The 6854-nt window shown below is 60.5% G+C and overlaps 1 protein-coding gene across 1 annotated transcript in view; it reads left to right on the forward strand.

The window, feature by feature from the left end:
- Nucleotides 1-400: 400 nt before the first annotated feature.
- KCNJ4 (potassium inwardly rectifying channel subfamily J member 4) overlaps nt 401-6854 on the forward strand; it is a 22808-nt gene continuing 16354 nt past the window's right edge. The window contains exon 1 of the mRNA XM_039877678.1: nt 401-612. The gene's annotated coding sequence lies outside the window, so the exon portion shown is untranslated. The remainder of the gene's footprint in view (nt 613-6854) is intronic.

A 6854-nucleotide genomic window follows, 5' to 3' on the forward strand; every position in this document is an offset into this window, starting at 1 on the left:
GACGGAGACCCCGCGGGCAGACACGGCGAGAGCCGGGGAGGCAGCGGAGACAGGTGGGGAGACGGAGGCAGGAGAGCGGCGGAGAGCCGGGGGGCCAGCGTGGGAGGCGGCGGCGGCGCTGGGGCCGGCCCGCCGAGGGGGCTCGGGGCCGGAGGCGAGCGCGACCCGGCCGGGCGCGGAGCGCAGGGCGGAGGACAGTGCCCGGGGACAGCGAGAGAACAGCGCGGGGCGGCGCGGGGAAGGCGCCTGCGGCGGGGGCGGGGGGCACGAGCGCAGGCGGCGAGCGCCATGGGGCCCCGGAGCCCCGCGCTCTGAGCCAGGGCCCGGGGCCCGGCGATGCTGACGCCCAGGCGGCGCCGAGGGCGCGGCGCGGGCCGGCGCTGAAAGTTAGGCGGCCGGCGGGGACGGCGCGGGACGGCGCGGGGACGCGGAGACGCGGAGACCCACGGACGGACACACCGGCAGCCGGGGAGGGGGCGCGGCCGCGCCGCGGGGGTCGCGACGAGGGGGCGCCCTGACCACCCTCCGCGCGGACGCCGCCCGCCCGCCCGCGCCGTGGGATGTAGCGCCTGCTCACCGCCTCCCGGACACTCGTCGGACCTCTGCCCCGCGGTAAGCTGGGCCCGCGCCCGCCGCCGGCGCTGTCCGTGTGTGTGTCCGGCCTCCTGCGTGTCTGTGTGTCCTGGGCCGGCCACTTTGGCCCTTCCCGCTTAGCACTTATCCCTGACCCGGTTCCCGCGACTTCCCAGGAGCTGATGAGCTCTGTCTGTGCCTGTCAGTCAGGAGCAGAGAGGTCTAGGGTGATGCCAGGAGCCGGGAGTGGTGGGTGGAACTAGCCTTAACCTCCTGCCCTGGCCGCGACCTTTCCCTGCCTCCACCCACCCCCAGTTGTCAGGGGAGCTTCAAGGCAGGTGACTTGTGGCAAAAAGGGAGGGCTCTCTTTTCCACCTCTCCAACTGCAGCCCGTTTGCAAATGGCCCTGCTATCTGACCGAGAGCAAAATCCCACTTCTCACGTCTTGAGCACCTACGTTGGGCCAGGCAACCCCAGGGCGAGGGGACAGGGGCCCGGTAAATGAGGCATTTCACATCTCACAGGGAGACAGGCTGTAGGGAGAGGCACAGACTGCTTTTCCCTCCCCGGAGAGAGGACCCCCAAAGAAAGAGAGGTCTGGATGCACCCCAAGCAGGGAAACTTCCCCTGCAACATGCCGAGAGTCCCCCCACCAGCATCCACCTCAGACCTGCCCCAGTGCTCGGATTCCAGGACCGGGCGGGGGAGGACGCGAGGAGATGGCAGGTAGGAGTGTGGTGGAGGGACTAGAGACAGGCCGGCCTGGCCAGGCTGGCCAGTGAGGGCCTCAGGAGCTGTAGGAATTCAAGCAGCAGGTTGAGGGGACAGGGAGCTGAGGGAAGCCAATGGCCATCCAGCAAGGCCCAGAGAGAAGCCGGACCCTGTGTGCGTGCGCGTGTGTGCATGTGTGTGTAAGATGTCTATTCTGCTTCTCCCCCACATCCAGTCCCATGACCTCCAGAGCTTCGAGACTTTTGGGGGCTGTTGCCAGGTCTTTGGGGGCCCCGAGAGCCACACTGTGGCCCTGGCTTGGCCTGCGATGAGGGGAGCAAAGGGCGGAAGAAGGCCGTGGGGTGAGGGCTGGAGGGCAACCTGGCAGGAGCAAAGGCCGCCACCGTTGAGCTGGAGGGCTGAGCCCAGAACGTTCGACTGTTCTCCACGGGGAGGAGAGGCTGTTTCTAGGGTTTTCCACGCAGGGCAGTGGGCCTCATATATGCTCCATTCAGGCTTCTAGAAATCAGCTTAGCTGGCTGAGGAATGAGCACCCTAGACAAGTCACTCGCTCCCTGACCCTCAATTTCCATAACTGTGGAATGAGGACACCCCTTCCTGCCCCACTGACCTCCAAGCACCCCACTTCCAAGCTCAAGTGAGCTGAGGGCTGTTCACAGTCTGGGGAAAGTGCTGGGCAGATGGGGTGAGGACTCTTTTACCTTCGGGACAATGCGCAGATAATGGGGAGGGGAGACCAAAAAGAGGAGTGTCCAGGCATTAGAGGAGGAGATCCGGGGCTCCGCGCTATGCCTCGGGAACCCTTGGGTTACTCTTGAAAAGGGAGCTCTTCATCCAGAAAAAGCCTTCGCGGTGACTGGGAACAGACAGAGCTGGCCTTGCGTTTCTGCTGGGTGACCTTGGGTAGCTGGCTTGACCTCTCCAAGCCTCAGTTTCTTCAACTGGAGAATGGGGATGATGGTAGCGACTTCACTGGGTTGCTGAGTGATTCGCAGACTATGCCTGGTCTCTGAAAGCTGCTTGCACGAGCCGGGAGCGTAGTAGGATTTTAACAGACATTTATGGAACAGGGAATGAAGTGGCTCTAGGAGATGTTGTGAAAAGATTTCTTAGCTTAGGGGAAGAGGGAAGGGGAGGAGGAACAGTGTAGGCTTACAGGGCGGGTCGGTTCTTAATGTGGATCTGGGGAGGCGGGGCAGAGAGCTGAGGGGAAGGGTGAGGAGGGGGCCCTCGGGGACCACTGGAGTCACGAGGACATGTGACATGACAACCAGCAACATGTAACCAGGAGACTAGCGGCTGGGGAAATGGAGCTGGAAACGTGTTGTGGGGTTGGGGGGTAGGACTGACAGCGCCAGCGCTGGCCGGCCTCTCTGAGCGAGGAGGGGAGGCTGCAAAGCCAGGTGGTCCGGGGAGGAGGTGGGGACCAGAGTGGAAGGAGGGCAGGTGCCTCTGGGGTCTGCTGGCCAGGGGGGCTTCTCTGCACCTCCCCAGGCTCCTTGCTCCTCTCCTCCACATCTCCACTTTTCATGCCTCTCCCCCTAGGATGCCAAATTTGGCTCACGCAATCTGTCGTCTCTCTTCTGAGATTGGCACTAGGACCAAAGCCGAGTGCATTACATCACCGCAGCTCCCCCTGCACGCGGAGAGGAGAGGGAGGGACAGAGGGCCAAGGGACAAGCGGCCAACCCTCAACTTTCTTTCCTGTCTTCCTGCTCACTCATTTGGCCTCAGACCCAGGTGTGAGGGACTTCTGGGAGTGGCCTAGCAGGGCCCGGAGGCAGGACAAGGGCTCCAATCTTGGGAAGATTCCGGGGCCTGGGGCAGGAGGTCAGGCCATGTTGCTGTCCCCCTGGCTAGATGGGGCCCGGGAGGCAGGTAGCCTGCCTTCAGGACCCCAGTCTGTCATTGCTTCGCCTTCTGTGTGACCTTGGGCAGCCTCTCACCTCTACCCCGTGCAGAGTCGACATCTGTATAGAAACCAGTTGGCCACTCAAGCTCTTGGTGACTCTCCTGACAAAAAAGATGCCCTTGAGTCCTGCTGCTCTCCTGGGCATAGAGGAGGAGTCTTGAATTTTAAATGGCTTTCTGTGACCTTGAGCAAGCGATTTTACCTCCTCATGCCTCCACCTCCTCACCTGTGAAATGGGGATGATGGAACTTAAAAGGTACTAAGTGTGAGATAGGGGGACAGGAGAAGAGAAAGGGTCTCTGGCCCTGCAGCCACAGACAGGGGCCCCTTGGCATACTGGGCTGGAGGCGGGGGCGGGCCCACCAGGCCAGTAGCCGGGGGAGGGCAGTAGGACAATGTGTCTCAATTCAAACAGAGGGCTTAGAGCCTAAATCACTGGTTTGGTGCCCTCATCTTACAAAAGTAGAAATTCAAGGCTCAGAGATGGAAGTGGACCCCGTCCTACTGCCAAGGTCACAGTGATAGTTTGGGGGCGAAGGAAGGAGAACGGCCTGAACCCAGGGCTCCTGGCTCCTAGCCCTGCCTGGAAGTAGACAGACAGGCAGAGGAACACCCCCCTCCCCCCCCATGGAACAAGGTGGCAAGCCTGGAGAGGACCCAGGAGCTTTGAGCTCCCAGTCCTCACCTTGGCCCCCTCGCGCCTCCCTTCCTGCTCCCTGGCCCCATCCCCACCATCTAGGGACATTAATTTGGTCTATTTGAGAATCTCCCTTTTAGCCTCATTTAGAAGCCAGTTTCAGGCAGTCCCAGGCAGGAGCAGGCTGGAGCTGGGGTTAAGCTGGAAGATTTTGGCCCCTCTAGAAGATCCCTGGAGGTGGAGAAAGATGGGGAGCATCTGTGGATGCTTCGTGAAAAAGTGAGCTCCTCAGTCCCCCTCCCAGAGCTATTCAAGCAGAGCCAGATGAGTATCTGCCAGAGATCCTGACCCGGTGACTCCTGCTTCCTGGATGAGGCTGAATGACATCCCACCTCCAAAATCCCAGGAGTCTTTGATATCCCCCCGGAGGAGCTGGGAAGCAGCTCCCATCACTTACCTGTTTCCCAGCAAGGAAGCTCACGTTGTCACCAGGCTTTGAGCTGGGAGCTTTTGCAAATCCCTTCTCATTTAATCCTCCCAGCAATCCCACAATGTCGAATTGATGTGCCAGTGTTACAGAGGGGGGAGCCGCGGCTCAGAGAGTCTATGTGATTTGCCCAAGGTCACACAGCAGGGACGTGGAGGAGCCTGGATTTTAGTCCAGGCCAGTCTGATTCTCAGGGACTGTTCTGGAGACTTCTTTGGGAAGAGTGGAAAACGTCCCTCCCATGGGCCATGGGTTGACAGTCTGTTGCCCTCACAGCATGACACCCCCTCAAGGACCCTCTGGGGGGCTCAATTCCGAAGGCATAGATATAGTCACGCACCCAAGGGAAAAACTCATTCTACAAATGGTAAGACTGAGGCTCAGAGACAGAGAATGACCTGCCCAAAGGTACCCAGAGAGTTAGATTTGGGCCAGGACTCTGCCCCCTACACCAGTTGATGAGGAGGGGCTCTGGACCAATGGTGGCATGAGGTCCAGGGTTGGGGGTGCAGACTGCTGGGTGGTTTGGCAGCCAGCTGAGAGACTGCCGGCCCCAGGCTGGCACGGTGGGGAGCGGAGTCAGCCTCGAGAACAGGGAGACCAACCGCAGGGTCAGCTGCTCCACATCTGCCCCGTCCTCCCTGGCCCTGCCCCAGCGCCACCCGCAAATGTCGGTGTCATACAGCCTGAGAGGTCAGGGGAAACTGTGGGTGGAACCTGCCCGACAAGAGAGGGTTCTGGAGCCAGCAGCCTCCGGTGTGGTTCTTGTGTGACCTCAGGGCAGTGTCTCACCCCCTCTGAGCTTGGCGTACGCATGCTCATCGTGTGACCAGGAATCTGGATTTCATGAGCTATTTCCACAAAGTAGCTGCCGTTGGGTCGTCATCCAAAAGTGCTCCTCCCATCCGCACGAGGACCCTGGGCCCTTGGGCGAGGGACAGGCAGGAACCCTGGGGGCTGGCGTAACCTTTAAGCCTCCTCAGCGACTCAGCCCTCCTTGGGGTGTGGGGGGATCTCCAGGCCCAGCCCTTCTTCTCCTTTTCATCTTTATTTTTCTCCTGCTCCCTCTTCTCCTCGCTACGTGGGCTGATCACTGCTCAAACTTTTAATTCAGATGGTAATTGAAATAATAATATGGGCTGAGGCCCCTCTGCCTGTGACGCTGCAGCTGGAGCTCAGCTATGAATAGACCTTGAGTCACACACGCGCGCTCCCGCAGGCAGGCGCGCACCCGGGCTCCCGGGAGGGTGGGTGGGGTGCAGCGTCAGGGAGCAGGGTGGGCTCCCGCTCCAGCTCGCTCTGGCTTTTGACCCCCCCCAGCCCCAAACGCCTGGGTCAGTTCTGCCCTTGCGGCCTGCTCTCTGGTCCCTGTGGCAAACCTGAAGACTTGGGGCCTCGGCGATTCCCTCCACTTACAGAAGAGGAAACTGAGGTCCAGCCAGGGGAGTGGCTGGCTGGACACAAGTAGAAAGTGGCTGGGACTAGATGGAAACTGATGGGTTTCGCCTGATTCTCAGACCGCTATTGTTTTCCGGACCCACGGGCCCCGCCAGTGGGAGGGAGGAAAGCTGGGGTGTGCTCCTGTCTCCTCCCCGTGCATCCCCATTTCTCACCTCCCAGCACACACACAACCATGTGCATACACACTCACACCGGCACACTCACACACTCTCTCACACACATGAGCTGCTCAGATAGATGATGTTATTGCTTGGTGGCTGGGGTGACAGAGGTTTTCTCAAGGATCCTGCTGCAGAGTGGGGGGACGAGCCCCTTGTGCCAGGCTCTGAGTTGAGCTTTATATTCGTGATTACACTGAATCCTCTCTGCCACCCTGTGAGGACCATCGCTCCCACTTTTCAGATGAAAACACCGAGGCTCAGCAAAAAGCAAGGGGTCGTCCACTTAGTTCCAGCCATTGCGGGACCCTCTATTTGGCCTCCTGGAGGAGGGAGACACCCCTTTCTCTCCCTGCTAGTTTACCCCTCTTCCCTGTGGCTACCTGGCCAGTCATTTTCCAGCCCTGGTGTCAGCAGCTGGAACATCCTCAGTGGGCAGGGGAAGGGGAGATGCCCATGAGGGGCACTGACAGGTTGAGGAGGGGGCGACTGAGAAAGGTGGGCTTCGGTGTTCCAGACCCCAGCCGGAGCTGTGTAGGGAGAAGGCGTCGTCACGGTGACTATCAGCTGGGAGTTTTGGTCTAGGACTGCTCAGGTGGGCCCAGTGAGGGGCCTCCGGAAAGGCAGAGGGGAGACAGGGCAGGGCATTGGGAGTGCAATTGGTCAGAGGCACCCCTTGGGCCTGGGACAATGAAGAAAATCCTCCCCAGCTTTACCCAGAGGCCTGGGTCTGTTCCTGTGTCTACTTTTTCTCCAGCACTCTGGTGGGAGATGGAGCAACTGAGCCCAGAGACCACAGTGATTTGTCACATGGCAATGATGGCAGAGCTGGGGCTGGACTGGAACCCAGGGCTCCTCCTGACTCTTCTGCCTCCCACAGCCAGGGCTGCCCGG

The sequence above is a fragment of the Pteropus medius genome, unplaced genomic scaffold (genome assembly GCF_902729225.1).
Source record: "Pteropus medius unplaced genomic scaffold, Ma_sr-lr_union100, whole genome shotgun sequence".
NCBI classification, from domain to species: domain Eukaryota; kingdom Metazoa; phylum Chordata; class Mammalia; order Chiroptera; family Pteropodidae; genus Pteropus; species Pteropus medius.